Source organism: Rutidosis leptorrhynchoides, chromosome 6, assembly GCF_046630445.1.
Source record: "Rutidosis leptorrhynchoides isolate AG116_Rl617_1_P2 chromosome 6, CSIRO_AGI_Rlap_v1, whole genome shotgun sequence".
NCBI classification, from domain to species: domain Eukaryota; kingdom Viridiplantae; phylum Streptophyta; class Magnoliopsida; order Asterales; family Asteraceae; genus Rutidosis; species Rutidosis leptorrhynchoides.
Genome location: NC_092338.1, coordinates 229,566,366 through 229,587,432, shown reverse-complemented (window position 1 = coordinate 229,587,432; position 21,067 = coordinate 229,566,366). Strand labels below are relative to the sequence as shown.

The window sequence follows — 21,067 nt, the reverse complement described above, 5'->3', positions numbered from 1 at the left end:
TGGTAACCGACAATAACAAGATGCATATATAAGAATATCCCCATCATTCCGGGACACCCTTCGGATATGATATAAATTTCGAAGTACTAAAGCATCCGGTACTTTGGATGGGGTTTGTTAGGCCCAATAGATCTATCTTTAGGATTCGCGTCAATTAGGGTGTCTGTTCCCTAATTCTTAGATTACCAGACTTAATAAAAAGGGGCATATTCGATTTCGATAATTCAACCATAGAATGTAGTTTCACGTACTTGTGTCTATTTTGTAAATCATTTATAAAACCTGCATGTATTCTCATCCCAAAAATATTAGATTTTAAAAGTGGGACTATAACTCACTTTCACAGATTTTTTACTTCGTCGGAAAGTAAGACTTGGCCACTGGTTGATTCACGAACCTATAACAATATATACATATATATCAAAGTATGTTCAAAATATATTTACAACACTTTTAATATATTTTGATGTTTTAAGTTTATTAAGTCAGCTGTCCTCGTTAGTAACCTACAACTAGTTGTCCACAGTTAGATGTACAGAAATAAATCGATAAATATTATCTTGAATCAATCCACGACCCATTGTATACGTATCTCAGTATTGATCACAACTCAAACTATATATATTTTGGAATCAACCTCAACCCTGTATAGCTAACTCCAACATTCACATATAGAGTGTCTATGGTTGTTCCGAAATATATATAGATGTGTCGACATGATAGGTCGAAACATTGTATACGTGTCTATGGTATCTCAAGATTACATAATATATAATACAAGTTGATTAAGTTATGGTTGGAATAGATTTGTTACCAATTTTCACGTAGCTAAAATGAGAAAAATTATCCAATCTTGTTTTACCCATAACTTCTTCATTTTAAATCCGTTTTGAGTGAATCAAATTGCTATGGTTTCATATTGAACTCTATTTTATGAATCTAAACAAAAAAAGTATAGGTTTCTAGTCGGAAAAATAAGTTACAAGTCGTTTTTGTAAAGGTAGTCATTTCAGTCGAAAGAACGACGTCTAGATGACCATTTTAGAAAACATACTTTCACTTTGAGTTTAACCATAATTTTTGGATATAGTTTCATGTTCATAATAAAAATCATTTTCTCAGAATAACAACTTTTAAATCAAAGTTTATCATAGTTTTTAATTAACTAACCCAAAACAGCCCGCGGTGTTACTACGACGGCGTAAATCCGGTTTTACGGTGTTTTTCGTGTTTCCAGGTTTTAAATCATTAAGTTAGCATATAATATAGATATAGAACATGTGTTTAGTTGATTTTAAAAGTCAAGTTAGAAGGATTAACTTTTGTTTGCGAACAAGTTTAGAATTAACTAAACTATGTTCTAGTGATTACAAGTTTAAACCTTCGAATAAGATAGCTTTATATGTATGAATCGAATGATGTTATGAACATCATTACTACCTTAAGTTCCTTGGATGAACCTACTGGAAAAGTGAAAAATGGATCTAGCTTCAATGGATCCTTGGATGGCTCAAAGTTCTTGAAGCAAAATCATGACACGAAAACAAGTTCAAGTAAGATCATCACTTGAAATAAGATTGTTATAGTTATAGAAATTGAACCAAAGTTTGAATATGATTATTACCTTGTATTAGAATGATAACCTACTGTAAGAAACAAAGATTTCTTGAGGTTGGATGATCACCTTACAAGATTGGAAGTGAGCTAGCAAACTTGAAAGTATTCTTGATTTTATGAAACTAGAACTTTTGGAATTTATGAAGAACACTTAGAACTTGAAGATAGAACTTGAGAGAGTTCAATTAGATGAAGAAAATTGAAGAATGAAAGTGTTTGTAGGTGTTCTTGGTCGTTGGTGTATGGATTAGATATAAAGGATATGTAATTTTGTTTTCATGTAAATAAGTCATGAATGATTACTCATATTTTTGTAATCTTATGAGATATTTCATGCTAGTTGCCAAATGATGGTTCCCACATATGTTAGGTGACTCACATGGGCTGCTAAGAGCTGATCATTGGAGTGTATATACCAATAGTACATACATCTAAAAGCTGTGTATTGTACGAGTACGAATACGGGTGCATACGAGTAGAATTGTTGATGAAACTGAACGAGAATGTAATTGTAAGCATTTTTGTTAAGTAGAAGTATTTTGATAAGTGTATTGAAGTCTTTCAAAAGTGTATAAATACATATTAAAACACTACATGTATATACATTTTAACTGAGTCGTTAAGTCATCGTTAGTCGTTACATGTAAGTGTTGTTTTGAAACCTTTAGGTTAACGATCTTGTTAAATGTTGTTAACCCAATGTTTATAATATCAAAAGAGATTTTAAATTATTATATTATCATGATATTATGATGTACGAATATCTCTTAATATGATATATATACATTAAATGTCGTTACAACGATAAACGTTATATATATGTCTCGTTTCAAAATCATTAAGTTAGTAGTCTTGTTTTTACATATGTAGTTCATTGTTAATATAATTAATGATATGTTTACTTATCATAATATCATGTTAACTATATATATAACCATATATATGTCATCATATAGTTTTTTTACAAGTTTTAACGTTCGTGAATCACCGGTCAACTTGGGTGGTCAATTGTCTATATGAAACCTATTTCAATTAATCAAGTCTTAACAAGTATGATTGCTTAACATGTTGGAAAACATTTAATCATGTAAACATCAATCTCAATTAATATATATAAACATGGAAAAGTTCGGGTCACTACAGTACCTACCCGTTAAATAAATTTCGTCCCGAAATTTTAAGCTGTTGAAGGTGTTGACGAATCTTCTGGAAATAGATGCGGGTATTTCTTCTTCATCTGATCTTCACGCTCCCAGGTGAACTCGGGTCCTCTACTAGCATTCCATCGAACCTTAACAATTGGTATCTTGTTTTGCTTAAGTCTTTTAACCTCACGATCCATTATTTCGACGGGTTCTTCGATGAATTGGAGTTTTTCGTTGATTTGGATTTCATCTAACGGAATAGTGAGATCTTCTTTAGTAAAACATTTCTTCAAATTCGAGACGTGGAAAGTGTTATGTACAGCCGCGAGTTGTTGAGGTAACTCAAGTCGGTAAGCTACTGGTCCGACACGATCAATAATCTTGAATGGTCCAATATACCTTGGATTTAATTTCCCTCGTTTACCAAATCGAACAACGCCTTTCCAAGGTGAAACTTTAAGCATGACCATCTCTCCAATTTCAAATTCTATATCTTTTCTTTTAATGTCAGCGTAGCTCTTTTGTCGACTTTGGGCGGTTTTCAACCGTTGTTGAATTTGGATGATCTTCTCGGTAGTTTCTTGTATAATCTCCGGACCCGTAATCTGTCTATCCCCCACCTCACTCCAACAAATCGGAGACCTGCACTTTCTACCATAAAGTGCTTCAAACAGCGCCATCTCAATGCTTGAATGGTAGCTGTTGTTGTAGGAAAATTCTGCTAACGGTAGATGTCGATCCCAACTGTTTCCGAAATCAATAACACATGCTCGTAGCATGTCTTCAAGCGTTTGTATCGTCCTTTCGCTCTGCCCATCAGTTTGTGGATGATAGGCAGTACTCATGTCTAGACGAGTTCCTAATGCTTGCTGTAATGTCTGCCAGAATCTTGAAATAAATCTGCCATCCCTATCAGAGATAATAGAGATTGGTATTCCATGTCTGGAGATGACTTCCTTCAAATACAGTCGTGCTAACTTCTCCATCTTGTCATCTTCTCTTATTGGTAGGAAGTGTGCTGATTTGGTGAGACGATCAACTATTACCCAAATAGTATCAAAACCACTTGCAGTCCTTGGCAATTTAGTGATGAAATCCATGGTAATGTTTTCCCATTTCCATTCCGGGATTTCAGGTTGTTGAAGTAGACCTGATGGTTTCTGATGCTCAGCTTTGACCTTAGAACACGTCAAACATTCTCCTACGTATTTAGCAACATCGGCTTTCATACCCGGCCACCAAAAATGTTTCTTGAGATCCTTGTACATCTTCCCCGTTCCAGGATGTATTGAGTATCTGGTTTTATGAGCTTCTCTAAGTACCATTTCTCTCATATCTCCAAATTTTGGTACCCAAATCCTTTCAGCCCTATACCGGGTTCTGTCTTCCCGAATATTAAGATGCTTCTCCGATCCTTTGGGTATTTCATCCTTTAAATTTCCCTCTTTTAAAACTCCTTGTTGCGCCTCCTTTATTTGAGTAGTAATGTTATTATGAATCATTATATTCATAGATTTTACTCGAATGGGTTCTCTATCCTTCCTGCTCAAGGCATCGGCTACCACATTTGCCTTCCCCGGGTGGTAACGAATCTCAAAATCGTAATCATTCAATAATTCAATCCACCTACGCTGCCTCATATTCAGTTGTTTCTGATTAAATATGTGTTGAAGACTTTTGTGGTCGGTATATATAATACTTTTGACCCCATATAAGTAGTGCCTCCAAGTCTTTAATGCAAAAACAACCGCGCCTAATTCCAAATCATGCGTCGTATAATTTTGTTCGTGAATCTTCAATTGTCTAGACGAATAAGCAATCACCTTCGTTCGTTGCATTAATACACAACCGAGACCTTGCTTTGATGCGTCACAATAAATCACAAAATCATCATTCCCTTCAGGCAATGACAATATAGGTGCCGTAGTTAGCTTTTTCTTCAATAACTGAAACGCTTTCTCTTGTTCATCATTCCATTCAAATTTCTTCCCTTTATGCGTTAATGCAGTCAAGGGTTTTGCTATTCTGGAAAAGTCTTGGATGAACCTTCTGTAGTAACCAGCTAGTCCTAAAAACTGGCGTATGTGTTTCGGAGTTTTCGGGGTTTCCCACTTTTCAACAGTTTCTATCTTTGCCGGATCCACCTTAATACCTTCTTTGTTCACTATGTGACCGAGGAATTGAACTTCTTCCAACCAAAATGCACACTTTGAAAACTTAGCGTACAATTCTTCCTTCCTCAATACTTCTAACACCTTTCTCAAATGTTCACCGTGTTCTTGGTCATTCTTTGAGTAAATAAGTATGTCATCAATGAAAACAATGACAAACTTGTCAAGGTATGGTCCACACACTCGGTTCATAAGGTCCATGAACACAGCTGGTGCATTAGTTAAACCAAACGGCATGACCATAAACTCGTAATGACCGTAACGTGTTCTGAAAGCAGTCTTTGGAATATCATCTTCTTTCACCCGCATTTGATGATACCCGGAACGTAAGTCAATCTTTGAATAAACAGACGAGCCTTGTAGTTGATCAAATAAGTCGTCGATTCTCGGTAGTGGGTAGCGGTTCTTGATGGTAAGTTTGTTCAACTCTCGGTAGTCGATACACAACCTGAATGTACCATCTTTCTTCTTGACAAACAAAACAGGAGCTCCCCACGGTGATGTGCTTGGTCGAATGAAACCACGCTCTAAAAGTTCTTGTAATTGGCTTTGCAGTTCTTTCATCTCGCTGGGTGCGAGTCTGTAAGGAGCACGAGCTATTGGTGCAGCTCCTGGTACAAGATCTATTTGAAATTCAACGGATCGATGTGGGGGTAATCCCGGTAATTCTTTCGGAAATACATCGGGAAATTCTTTTGCAATGGGAACATCATTGATGCTCTTTTCTTCAGTTTGTACTTTCTCGACGTGTGCTAGAACAGCATAGCAACCTTTTCTTATTAGTTTTTGTGCCTTCAAATTACTAATAAGATGTAGCTTCGTGTTTCCCTTTTCTCCGTACACCATTAAGGGTTTTCCTTTTTCTCGTATAATGCGAATTGCATTTTTGTAACAAACGATCTCCGCTTTCACTTCTTTCAACCAGTCCATACCGATTATCACATCAAAACTCCCTAACTCTACTGGTATCAAATCAATCTTAAATGTTTCGCTAACCAGTTTAATTTCTCGATTCCGACATATATTATCTGCTGAAATTAATTTACCATTTGCTAATTCGAGTAAAAATTTACTATCCAAAGGCGTCAATGGACAACTTAATTTAGCACAAAAATCTCTACTCATATAGCTTCTATCCGCACCCGAATCAAATAAAACGTAAGCAGATTTATTGTCAATAAGAAACGTACCCGTAACAAGCTCCGGGTCTTCCTGTGCCTCTACCGCATTAATATTGAAAACTCTTCCACGGCCTTGTCCATTCGTGTTCTCTTGGTTCGGGCAATTTCTAATAATGTGGCCTGGTTTTCCACATTTATAACAAACTACATTGGCATAACTTGCTCCGACACTACTTGCTCCGCCATTACTCGTTCCGACACCATTTGTTCCTTTCGTTCTATTAACCCCTGGTCCGTAGACCTCACACTTCGCCGCGCTATGACCATTTCTTTTACACTTGTTGCAAAATTTGGTGCAGAACCCCGAGTGATTCTTTTCACACCTTTGGCATAGTTGCTTCTGATTGTTGTTGTTGTTGCGGTTATTATTGTTGTTGGGATGATTGTTGTAGTTGCTGTTGTTGTTGTTGTTGTTGTTGTTGTTGTTTGGCCGTTTGTTGTAGTTGCGATTGATGTTGCGATTGTTGGGATAATTGTTGCGATTATTGTTGTAATTGCTGTTGTTGTTGTATTGGTGATTCTTATCACCGTTTTCCTCCCACTTTCTTTTGACTTGCTTCACATTGGCCTCTTCAGCAGTCTGTTCTTTAATTCTTTCTTCAATCTGGTTCACTAGTTTGTGAGCCATTCTACATGCCTGTTGTATGGAGGCGGGCTCGTGTGAACTTATATCTTCTTGGATTCTTTCCGGTAATCCTTTCACAAACGCGTCGATCTTCTCTTCCTCATCTTCGAATGCTCCCGGACACAATAGGCACAATTCTGTGAATCGTCTTTCGTACGTGGTAATATCAAATCCTTGGGTTCGTAACCCTCTAAGTTCTGTCTTGAGCTTATTGACCTCGGTTCTGGGACGGTACTTCTCGTTCATCAAGTGCTTGAATGCTGACCACGGTAGTGCGTACGCATCATCTTGTCCCACTTGCTCTAGATAGGTATTCCACCATGTTAATGCAGAACCTGTGAAGGTATGTGTAGCGTACTTCACTTTGTCCTCTTCAGTACACTTACTTATGGCAAACACCGATTCAACCTTCTCGGTCCACCGTTTCAATCCGATCGGTCCTTCGGTTCCATCAAATTCCAAAGGTTTGCAGGCAGTGAATTCTTTGTAGGTGCATCCTACACGATTTCCTGTACTGCTAGATCCAAGGTTATTGTTGGTATGTAGCACAGCCTGTACTGCGGCTATGTTTGAAGCTAGAAAAGTACGGATTTCCTCTTCATTCATATTCACGGTGTGTCGAGTAGTCGGTGCCATTTCCTTCAAAATAGTTAAATGGAACAAGTTAATCATACAGAATATTAAGAGTAGTTAATAGTATTTCGTAGCATAATATGAACTCATTTATAAAAGCTTTTTCTTCATATTAGCGTTTTATAAGTTTAAATTCGGGTAGTACCTACCCGTTAAGTTCATACTTAGTAGCTAATATACAATTCAACTACTACAATTCTATATGAAAAACTGATTATAATAATATTTCGCGTTCAAACTTTTATACAATATTTTACAAACTTACAATACCGCTTATTTTACATAAAGCATGAAATATAGCACACAATAACTTTGATACAAGATAGTTGTGAAGACAATTCTAGCTAGTACACAAGTCGTTCAGCAAAGGCAATAAAGACACGTAATTCATACGTCCAGAAACAAGTCATGCATTCTGGTTTTACTAGGACTACTTCCCATCCTTGGTCTTGTGCAACATAACCGTTATGGCCGTTGATAAGACAGCGTGTTGTAACATCATCAAAGGGACGAGGGTTACGTAATGTCCATCAGTCCCGTAATAATCTAAAAACCTCATTTCTTACCCCAATTACCGACTCCGTCACTTGTGGAAATGTTTTGTTTAATAGTTGTAGCCCGATGTTCTTGTTCTCACTTTGGTGAGAAGCGAACATTACTAATCCGTAAGCATAACATGCTTCTTTATGTTGCATGTTAGCCGCTTTTTCTAAATCACGAAGTCCAATATTCGGATATATTGAGTCAAAATAATTTCTTAACCCGTTGCGTAAAATAGCATTTGGGTTCCCCGCAATATATGCGTCAAAGTAAACACATCGTAACTTATGGGTTTCCCAATGTGATATCCCCCATCTTTCAAACGAAAGTCTCTTATAAACCAAGACATTCTTGGAACGTTCTTCGAATGTCTTACAAACTGATCTCGCCTTAAATAGTTGTGCCGAAGAATTCTGGCCGACTCTAGACAAGATTTCATCAATCATGTCTCTGGGTAGGTCTCTTAAAATATTGGGTTGTCTATCCATTTTGTGTTTTTAAACTGTAAAATAGACAAGAGTTAGATTCATAAAAAAAATACTTATTAATACAAGCAATTTTTACATATATCATAAAGCATAAGAACACTATATTCCATATATTACACCACACGAATACAACTATCTTATTCCGACTCGCTCGTTTCTTCTTCTTCTGTTTTGGTTCGTTTTGCCAAGTTTCTAGGGATATATGATGTTCCCCTAATACGAGCCGTCGTTGTCCACATTGGTTTAGAAAAACCTGGTGGTTTAGAGGTTCCCGGGTCATTGTTACAACTTAAGGACTTCGGCGGTTGACGATACATATAAAGTTCATCGGGGTTGGAATTAGATTTCTCTATTTTTATGCCCTTTCCCTTATTATTTTCTTTTGCCTTTTTAAATTCAGTTGGGGTAATTTCTATAACATCATCGGAATTCTCGTCGGAATCCGATTCATCGGAGAATTGGTAATCCTCCCAATATTTTGCTTCCTTGGCGGAAACACCATTGACCATAATTAACTTTGGTCGGTTGGTTGAGGATTTTCTTTTACTTAACCGTTTTATTATTTCCCCCACCGGTTCTATTTCTTCATCCGGTTCCGATTCTTCTTCCGGTTCCGATTCTTCTTCCGGTTCCGACTCTTCTTCCGGTTCCTCTTCGGAAACTTGTGAATCAGTCCACAAATCATTCCAATTTACATTTGACTCTTCATTATTATTAGGTGAGTCAATGGGACTTGTTCTAGAGGTAGACATCTATCACATAATATCAAACACGTTAAGAGATTAATATATCACATAATATTCATATGTTAAAAATATATAGTTTCCAACAAAAATGTTAAGCAATCATTTTTAAAGAAAACACGGTCGAAGTCCAGACTCACTAATGCATCCTAACAAACTCGATAAGACACACTAATGCAAATTTTCTGGTTCTCTAAGACCAACGCTCGGATACCAACTGAAATGTCCCGTTCTTATTGATTAAAAACGTTCCATATTAATTGATTTCGTTGCGAGGTTTTGACCTCTATATGAGACGTTTTTCAAAGACTGCATTCATTTTTTAAACAAACCATACCTTTATTTCATCAATAAAGGTTTAAAAAAACTTTACGTAGATTATCAAATAATGATAATCTAAAATATCCTGTTTACACACGACCATTACATAATGGTTTACAATACAAATATGTTACAACAAAATAAGTTTCTTGAATGCAGTTTTTACACAATATCATACAAGCATGGACTCCAAATCTTGTCCTTATTTAAGTATGCGACAGCGGAAGCTCTTAATAATCACCTGAGAATAAACATGCTTAAAACGTCAACAAAAATGTTGGTGAGTTATAGGTTTAACCTATATATATCAAATCGTAACAATAGACCACAAGATTTCATATTTCAATACACATCCCATACATAGAGATAAAAATCATTCATATGGTGAACACCTGGTAACCGACAATAACAAGATGCATATATAAGAATATCCCCATCATTCCGGGACACCCTTCGGATATGATATAAATTTCGAAGTACTAAAGCATCCGGTACTTTGGATGGGGTTTGTTAGGCCCAATAGATCTATCTTTAGGATTCGCGTCAATTAGGGTGTCTGTTCCCTAATTCTTAGATTACCAGACTTAATAAAAAGGGGCATATTCGATTTCGATAATTCAACCATAGAATGTAGTTTCACGTACTTGTGTCTATTTTGTAAATCATTTATAAAACCTGCATGTATTCTCATCCCAAAAATATTAGATTTTAAAAGTGGGACTATAACTCACTTTCACAGATTTTTTACTTCGTCGGGAAGTAAGACTTGGCCACTGGTTGATTCACGAACCTATAACAATATATACATATATATCAAAGTATGTTCAAAATATATTTACAACACTTTTAATATATTTTGATGTTTTAAGTTTATTAAGTCAGCTGTCCTCGTTAGTAACCTACAACTAGTTGTCCACAGTTAGATGTACAGAAATAAATCCATAAATATTATCTTGAATCAATCCACGACCCATTGTATACGTATCTCAGTATTGATCACAACTCAAACTATATATATTTTGGAATCAACCTCAACCCTGTATAGCTAACTCCAACATTCACATATAGAGTGTCTATGGTTGTTCCGAAATATATATAGATGTGTCGACATGATAGGTCGAAACATTGTATACGTGTCTATGGTATCTCAAGATTACATAATATACAATACAAGTTGATTAAGTTATGGTTGGAATAGATTTGTTACCAATTTTCACGTAGCTAAAATGAGAAAAATTATCCAATCTTGTTTTACCCATAACTTCTTCATTTTAAATCCGTTTTGAGTGAATCAAATTGCTATGGTTTCATATTGAACTCTATTTTATGAATCTAAACAAAAAAAGTATAGGTTTCTAGTCGGAAAAATAAGTTACAAGTCGTTTTTGTAAAGGTAGTCATTTCAGTCGAAAGAACGACGTCTAGATGACCATTTTAGAAAACATACTTTCACTTTGAGTTTAACCATAATTTTTGGATATAGTTTCATGTTCATAATAAAAATCATTTTCTCAGAATAACAACTTTTAAATCAAAGTTTATCATAGTTTTTAATTAACTAACCCAAAACAGCCCGCGGTGTTACTACGACGGCGTAAATCCGGTTTTACGGTGTTTTTCGTGTTTCCAGGTTTTAAATCATTAAGTTAGCATATCATATAGATATATAACATGTGTTTAGTTGATTTTAAAAGTCAAGTTAGAAGGATTAACTTTTGTTTGCGAACAAGTTTAGAATTAACTACACTATGTTCTAGTGATTACAAGTTTAAACCTTCGAATAAGATAGCTTTATATGTATGAATCGAATGATGTTATGAACATCATTACTACCTTAAGTTCCTTGGATGAACCTACTGGAAAAGTGAAAAATGGATCTAGCTTCAATGGATCCTTGGATGGCTCAAAGTTCTTGAAGCAAAATCATGACACGAAAACAAGTTCAAGTAAGATCATCACTTGAAATAAGATTGTTATAGTTATAGAAATTGAACCAAAGTTTGAATATGATTATTACCTTGTATTAGAATGATAACCTACTGTAAGAAACAAAGATTTCTTGAGGTTGGATGATCACCTTACAAGATTGGAAGTGAGCTAGCAAACTTGAAAGTATTCTTGATTTTATGAAACTAGAACTTTTGGAATTTATGAAGAACACTTAGAACTTGAAGATAGAACTTGAGAGAGTTCAATTAGATGAAGAAAATTGAAGAATGAAAGTGTTTGTAGGTGTTCTTGGTCGTTGGTGTATGGATTAGATATAAAGGATATGTAATTTTGTTTTCATGTAAATAAGTCATGAATGATTACTCATATTTTTGTAATCTTATGAGATATTTCATGCTAGTTGCCAAATGATGGTTCCCACATATGTTAGGTGACTCACATGGGCTGCTAAGAGCTGATCATTGGAGTGTATATACCAATAGTACATACATCTAAAAGCTGTGTATTGTACGAGTACGAATACGGGTGCATACGAGTAGAATTGTTGATGAAACTGAACGAGAATGTAATTGTAAGAATTTTTGTTAAGTAGAAGTATTTTGATAAGTGTATTGAAGTCTTTCAAAAGTGTATAAATACATATTAAAACACTACATGTATATACATTTTAACTGAGTCGTTAAGCCATCGTTAGTCGTTACATGTAAGTGTTGTTTTGAAACCTTTAGGTTAACGATCTTGTTAAATGTTGTTAACCCAATGTTTATAATATCAAAAGAGATTTTAAATTATTATATTATCATGATATTATGATGTACGAATATCTCTTAATATGATATATATACATTAAATGTCGTTACAACGATAAACGTTATATATATGTCTCGTTTCAAAATCATTAAGTTAGTAGTCTTGTTTTTACATATGTAGTTCATTGTTAATATAATTAATGATATGTTTACTTATCATAATATCATGTTAACTATATATATAACCATATATATGTCATCATATAGTTTTTTTACAAGTTTTAACGTTCGTGAATCACCGGTCAACTTGGGTGGTCAATTGTCTATATGAAACCTATTTCAATTAATCAAGTCTTAACAAGTATGATTGCTTAACATTTTGAAAAACATTTAATCATGTAAACATCAATCTCAATTAATATATATAAACATGGAAAAGTTCGGGTCACTACATATCACTTGCTCATACTCAACTCCTTTTCTTGGAAACGGGATGGGTGGTCTGTAGGGTGCCACCACTGACTTTACATACTAGGGTCATGGTGTTGGTGTAACTTCTTCATTGTTACTCACATCTAAAACCTTCCCATCTTTTGGAGCTAGTTTTCAGAATTTGTTGATACCATATTAACATTCTCATTCTGAGGATTTACTTCAGTATTACTCGGTAGCTTTCCTTATTCCCTCTCACTTATCATGCTAGCAAGAGTACCTACGTATTTTTCTAGATTCAAAATGGAAGCTTGTTGAGTTCTTAATGACTGATCAAACCTCTCATTTGTTTGGGTTTGAGATGTAATAAATTGTGTTTGAGATTCCATTAGCTTTGCCATCATTTCTTCTAGATTTGGCTTTTTCTCTTCGGTTTATTGTGGTGGTTTATACAAGCTAGGTCTTTGTTGATTGAAAGTGTTGTTTTGAGTTGGTTGGTTATTCGGACCTTGTTGGTTGTACGAGTTATTGTTGGGTCCATTTGGATTGTAAAGAATGTTTTGATTTCGATTAAAGTTCGGCCTTGGCGGTTGATAATTATTTTGATAATTATTTCCCGGCCTTTGGTTCATGTAGGAAACATTCTCACGTTGTTCCATAGTTTGCTCAATGTGACAATCTTTCATTAAGTGTGGTCCACCGCATTGCTCACAACTGATTCGTATTGCGTGAATATCTTTAGTCATTTTTTCCATTCGTCTTTCGAAAGCATCTATTTTTGCGGAAACGGAATCAAAGTCATGGATAGAATCGGCTCTAGCCGCTTTAGATGAACGAAAGATATCTTTTTCCTGGTGCCACTCATGCGAGTGGGAGGCTGTGTTATCAATAATTTTGTGAGCTTCGGTTGAGGTTTTCTTCATAATGGAACCACCAGCTGTTATGTCGATGTCTTTTCGTGTAGCAATGTCGCATCCTTGGTAGAATATTTGTACTATTTGATAAGTATCTAAACCATGTTGCGGACATCCTCTCAACAACTTTCCAAATCTTGTCCATGCCTCATATAATGTTTTATTTGGCTTTTGCGCGAACATTAACAATTTCTCCTTGAAGTCTCACGGCTTTAGATGCCGGAAAGAATTGTTTAAGAAATTTTTCAACTAAAACGTCCCATGTATCAATCGCCCCTTCAGGTAACGATTCTAACCAATCTTTGGCTTCTCCCTTTAAAGTCCAGAGAAATAACATGAGATAGATTTGTTCATCCTCCACTTCTCGGATTATAAATAGAGTACATATCTTATTAAAGGTTCGAAGATGTTCGTTTGGATCTTCCTTCGGCGTACCACTATATCGGCATTGATTAGTTACCATGTGTAGGATTTGTCCTTTGATTTCATAATCTGGCACATTAATGTCTGGCTTAATAATGGCGTGACCTTGGCCCGTACGTGTGGCTCTCATTCGATCTTCCATACTTAGAGGTTCCGTTACTTCCATAATTGAAATTGTTGAATACGAATCTCTAGAGGATTCTGATTTAACGGTTTGTGGTTCAGGAGGAATGATTAGTCGTTCAGGATCATGGAATTGTCCTTGAATATCCTCCGGGTTAGGTAGTGAAGTCGGGTTCAAAAAATGGATTATCGAAAATTTGAATTGGAGTACTTGGTCGACTAGATGACGATTCTAAAGAAAAATCAATGACAATATTGGCTAGATGTCTTGATCGAGTTACAGGTGGTGAACGTATGAAAGGTGGTGAACGTTTTGCTCGGTGCATTCACTGAATATCCTATTAGTTATAAAGATAAAAATTATATAAGTTATCAAATTAATAGACTTTTCTGATTTTGCCCACGTTTCGAATAGCCAATAGATGCAGCAGGTAGTCAGGCCCCTTTAAATCGGAAGCCCACAACTCGCCACTAACAAATCCAACTATTACTACGAACCAGAAAATTTTGGATGTCTATCAATTTAACCGCTTAAAATAATTTTTCGTCGAAGTTTAAAGAAAATAAAATCTATGCCCTAAAAACTAGAGCGTCGAGAAATAAGAAAGAAAAAGAGTGCGTCGTAAAACGTCGAAAAATAAAAGGTCGAAAAATAAAAATAAGAAAGAAAAACGTCGAAACTTAAAAGTCTAAAAACTAAATATTAAAAGTTGCGTCTAAAGGTATTAAAGCTTAAAAGGAAATCTATATCCAAAACGGAAATAACTTCAAAGGCACTAAAATATATAAACGGCGTCGCAAAATTCTAAAGTGCCTAAATCTTAATCTAAAGAAAAAGCACTTAAGGGATTTTACGGCAAAGCCTAAAAACAAGAAATATAAAAATAACTACGGCAAAAACTAATCTTAAAATTAATTACGAACGATAAATATACAAATTACAAATTAAATGATTAAAATATACAATTTATTACTAAAATGATAGAAATACAAATTTTATAAAAATATTATTTTTATATTTATATTATATAAAAATATTAAAATATATAATTAAAAATAATAATTACATTAAAAATTACTAATTATTATTAAAACTAAATACTAGCTAATTAATAATAAATAATTAAACCCTAATTAATAAATAATAATAAATATTAATAAACCCTACCGTCATAAATGCGTACCAGGTTTGTGACCTGTCAGGTAGACTCATGCGACCGCATGATTTTTTAGCGTTGGGGTCATGCGATCGCATGGCCCAGGAATTCCAGAACTGATTCGGGCTGGTACCAGTTTCGGCCCAAATTATATTTTTATTTGATTTTTGATTTTAATAAAGAAAATATTTATAGAATATTTATATAAAATATAATTAGCTGATATTTTAAAATCTTAAAAATAAAAGTACTTTTTAATTTAATAAATAAAGTCTTAAAATATATATATATATATATATATATATATATATATATATATATATATATATATATATATATATGTATATATATATATATGTATATATATATATATGTATATATATATATATATATATATATATATATATATATATTATTTTTAACACTTATTATAAATAAAAAATATTTTTATGAAATAAGAAATAATATATTTTTACAAAAATATAGTTTTACTAAAATATAGCATAAAGATATAGCGTTTCGTCGAGTCCCCGGCAGCGGCGCCAAAAAGTTGATGTGTGCAGCAGCGTATACGAAATATACTATATTTTTACTACAAAATATGATACAAATTACACAAGTTTTATTTATTTATTTAGATTGGGATATACCTAAACCTTGCTACAACACTTATAGGCAGTGTACCTAATCGTAGATTAGTGTAGTTTTTAGTAAGTCCGGTTCGTTCCACAGGGAGCTAGCCGAGTTTAACGCTATATTTTTTACAACTATATTTATATAAAATATATATAATTATATATAGTAATATTATTATAAAAGAGGGTTTTTACCGTTTAATGACCGGTTTGTCGATTTTATATTTTAAGCGTAAAGAAAAATGACGATAATAAAAATGATATAATTTAAATTGCGATAAAGTAAATTGCAGTAATTAAAATGACAGTAAATAAAGGTACGATGAAATATGAAATAAAAGTATTATGCTTATTTAAACTTCCGTAATCATGATGTTTGACGTTTTGATTTTAATTAATTGTTACCCGGGTTAATTGTCCTTTGTCCTGGTTTATTTGATACCTATCTGGTTTTTGTCCATAATAGTCCATCGGTCATAATTATAAAATGCTCGTCAAATTAACCTTATTCCTGAAGTCAAATATTCTAACTAATTAGGGATTCGAACTGTAACAAGATTTTAATACTTTGTTAATAATTACACCAGGTTATTGACTGCGTGTAATCCAAGGTTTTAATACTTTATTAACAATTACACCAATTATCCTTGTATGTAATCCACTCCTGTTTTAATGAGATATGAATATTAATTTACCCACTTGATCAGAACGAATAATCAATTACCCAACCCGAATAATTAATTAAATGATCGTAAAAGATATCGTATAAACGTCACTAAATAGAACATACATAATCATTTTAATAATTATTAGATTAACTAATTTGAAGATAGGTTTGACAGATTCTAATGAGTTGTCATTCGATTAGACAATACCCCCTATCTATTAATAGTCAATAGTCCAATGTCCACAAGTGTCGGTCTTTTGTCCAAACCTTAATTATGGTACAAAGTCTAATATCCCCGTCTTAATATTTAGTCTAACATCACGATTACTTTGGCTCAAATAAGCATAATAATAACTTAGTTACGAGACATTAATTTAAAAAGGAAGAACATAGCTTACAGTGGTGATTAATCGCGTAGCGTTGCACGGACAAAATTTCGACTTAAAACCCGTAAAACATTCTTAAAATAACATTATTATTATTAACTTAAAATTAAACTTGAAATTATAAATATATATATATTTACGTTACATATGAAGGAAAAGAAAAAGGTGTGTGATATTCGGCCGAAAACTTCGAAATTTATAGATGTGGCCATACTTTTGGGCTCATGCGATCGCATGAAAAATGGTCTTCCTGGCCATGCGATCGCATGGCCAGCTGGATCAGGCCACCTACTTTTGTTTTCTAGTTTTGCTGACGTTTTATTATATAATATAATATATATATATATATATATATAATTTTAAGAATTATTTATATATTATATTATATTTATGTGCATAGTTGACTTGTAATTTTAGCTCCATTGCGTCGCGCGTTGAGAGTTGACTCTGGTCCCGGTTCCGGATTTTCGAACGTCCTTTCGTACGCGGAGATATCTTGTACTTTGCGTTCCGCGGCTCGTACTCTTGTATTAGACGTTTCCAATCAATAATTCGAACCACTTGGATTGTACTTTGTACTTTTTAGTTTTTTGGTCATTTGCATCTTCAAATCGTCGTTTTCTTCTTTTATCTTCGCACTTATTTATTTAAACGATTATTACATAAAAATAAAACAATAGTAACTAAAAGCTTTACATATTGAAAGGATATTGTAACTAATTATATGTTTATTTGGAGCACTATCAGGGAGAACGGGGGAGTTTTTGCTGTTGCTGTTGCTCCGGTGGAACTTCGAGAGCAGCAATGGAAATCGGATTTGGGTTGTTAACGGGAGTTGACCCAATCGTCTGATGAGTTGTTGCCACGTCACTGACAACGTTAGTGGAGGATTCGACGCGTGCCTCCCCATCCTTCAAGGGATGGCCGTCAGGAAGATTGGCTTTAGGGAATCTCTTGAATGATAGGCCGTCAAGATTAGGGTGGTGGAGAACTCTGTTAAACTCCATCTCTGCAAACAATTGTTCAAAGTTAAAAGATTGAAGATAGGAACGCTTACGGAATTAATGATCCTACGGCAAGAAGAGCATACCCATTCCGTCGCATATAACCAATGGCACCTTGTCATTCCATGGCCAATAATGTTGAACTTTACAAAGTTTCAGCATGACTTCGCCATACGGACGCATTTCAAGCAACGCGTCTTTGCACAAGTCAAACAACTCACGTTCACCTTGGTTAAGGTCTGGGGTCTTCGACACATCAGATGGACGTACAGAATGCCACTGAGCGAGGTGGGCACACCCTTCACGCAGTAAGTCGGTGTGAGCATAGAAAAAAATGTCTTCCCAATCGTGGAGGGACGGAGACTTTTTTATCGTAAAATTACACTTTTTCTCAAAAGTGTACCAACCCTTCCCTGACACCGTAAGCTTGAACGTTGCTCGAAACACGTTCAAACTTGCCGGTCTATCCTGACTCTTGAAGAACATTTCAAAAATAATAACACGCTGCCACGCGTGTGGATGTAATTGCGACACACCAACACGGTAGTGTTCCAATATAGAAACAATGAAAGGGGTCAACGGGAAACGTAGGTTGCCTATGGCAACCGCCTTCCAATATAAGGTAAAGTGGTCTTTCGGCGGTTGGTCGGCACGTTCCCCGGGAATCGCAACCATTGTTTGTACGTTTTTTAGCGGCGGATAATCATCCATAATCTTTTAAATCATTTCTGACGTAACGGTTGTATTTTCGTAAGCTACGTTTGCCTTAGACATTTTTACAGCAACAAACTACCTTTTAAAATAGGCAGCACGCGTAGTAGAAATTGCAGGAAAGAAATTATTTAATAATTGGGAGGCGGAGAGAAGGTGTGAAAAATGAAGAGGTAAAAACGCCGTATTTATAGGAAAAACTTACCGTGGGCCTGAACACTGGGCTCTGATCATGAACGAACACGTGTCCTTTGAATGTCGAACCACAACCGTTGGATTCGTGACGTTTCATTTTTAACTGCTGTAAAAGTGACGTTTGCTGAAATCATCCCTTGAATTGACCTGCGGGGGAACATGATTTGATGTTTACGGTGTGTCAGTAATGATGATTATTTATGATATTTTATTCTAATTTGGTTACAATCAAAGGCAATTAGATTCTAACCAAACTGGGGGAACATAATGACGTACATCCCGCCAGGCCCGTCACGTACGGCGCATGGCGTATCTTATAGATGAACACTTAGCTGCTTTTGCTGTTAGCTCCACTAACATTACTAAGAGTCGGCCTTATGCAACTCTAAACCAAGTTAATCCTACGTACGCTACGCCACCCGTAGTGTACCGGCTATAATGTTGTTGACTTGGTCTGTTCAGTAATTTGATTGTCCGAGAGTTTAGGAGAATATGGAGTAGGTAGTTGGCATGATTAGAAGATTACAGGAGTGGTGATCATGGATTAGTGGCTTAAAGGTGGTTATCCTCAATAACCGTCGCTTAATGCCTATAAATACTGGCCTTAATAAGTCATTTGAAGGTTAATCACACACTTACCACAATAATCAATCTTCTTAGCTCACCTTGGAGGCTTGGCAAAAGTCAACCACCACAACACCCTTTATATTCATTACGCATACCGGAGGAACTCTTTCCGAAGGTTAGCCATCTCATACCACTTTGCACTCAAGTCAATTTTGGCTTGATCATATACTGATAATTTGTGTCTAGAATTACCGATATCTGGTTGTGGGAAAGATGGGTGTGAGTATTTCCATCCGTATGGCGAATATTCGTTCACTCAAGGTGTTTTAGCAACTGAAACGTTTACTTTTAACAACATTAGTATTAAAGAGGTAGGGTTTGGTTGTGGAGAAGATAATGAAGGAGGTGGGTTTGATGAAAGTGGTGGGTTAGTAGGATTAGGAAGAGGACCTTTATCATTAGTGTCACAATTAAAAACATCAGTTTTTTCTTAGACTGATCCAAACGCAGCGTTAGTCATCCCATTTGGCAATTTTTTGACGCCCTGACGCCCGGGGCGTCAGTCTAAAAGTTGACGGTGGTGTCAACTATTTTTCAGCCAATCAGATTTTAACACTTATTTTTATATATTATTAATTAATAAATTATATACTCAACTACCAATAAAATTGTACCACATCACCTATTTACAAATTTAACCCTCAAATTTGACACTCTCATTTATTTAACTTCATCTTTTGACCTTTCAAATCACCAAAAAGTACATAACTTGCTTTTAAAATCACCGTTAGGGTTAGAAACAGTCTTATTGACTAACCTCAATTAATGATGACACATCATCAGAAAATAGTGAAAGTAGTTTAATGTTAGGATCTTTATCAACACAATTATCAAATGATATTAAAGTTTTCACCACCCCCATTGATTAAAAACCCTTCAGAACCATCTTCTTACTATATTTCACTAATTGGAATATCAGTGGGCAACGTTGATTTACCTATTAAAAATTCTAGTTTCGCAATTGCTTCCGATGGACGTGGTGGAATGATTATTGATTCAGGCACCACAATTACTATACTTGAAGAATCGGCTTTTAGTTTGGTGAAAAAAGAGTTTGTTGCTCAAACTAAGTTGAATGTTGATAATTCGGATATTACGGGTTTAGATTTGTGTTTTGAGTTGCCAGCTGATGATGGTTGGGGCCAGATATCGATTGAGATACCGAAACTGGTGTTTCATTTTGATGGTGCAAGTTTGGATTCGCCTGGAGAGAATTATATGGTAGAAGATGCTAAAAGTGGTTTAGTGTGTTTGGCAATGAGGGGTTCAAATGCAGGGATATCAATATTTGGGAATCTACAACAACACAATATGATGGTGGTTCATGATCTTGAGAAGGAGACATTGTCATTCATTCCAACTCAATGTGATAAGTTGTAATCATACATATATGTGCACACTTTTGTTTTTATGTTTTCTGATTGGTTTACTTGATACATGAATGTTAGATTTGTTTGAGATTTGGTCAAGATGTGTTTGCGTTTTTTGGGTACAATTATATATTAACGAAACTCCTAGTTTCCTACCATGAAAAACATTTTAGAGGTTGTTTCATTTTATTCGACAAATAAGAACTAAGATAGTATAGTATTACTCCCATCCCTTTTAAAATAAAGGTACCACAACAAAA

The 21,067-nt window shown here is 34.8% G+C and overlaps 1 pseudogene; it reads left to right on the top strand.

The window, feature by feature from the left end:
* LOC139856145 (aspartic proteinase nepenthesin-1-like) overlaps positions 1–20,817 on the top strand; it is a 55,838-nt pseudogene extending 35,021 nt beyond the window's left edge.
* The last annotated feature ends 250 nt before the right edge of the window (positions 20,818–21,067 follow it).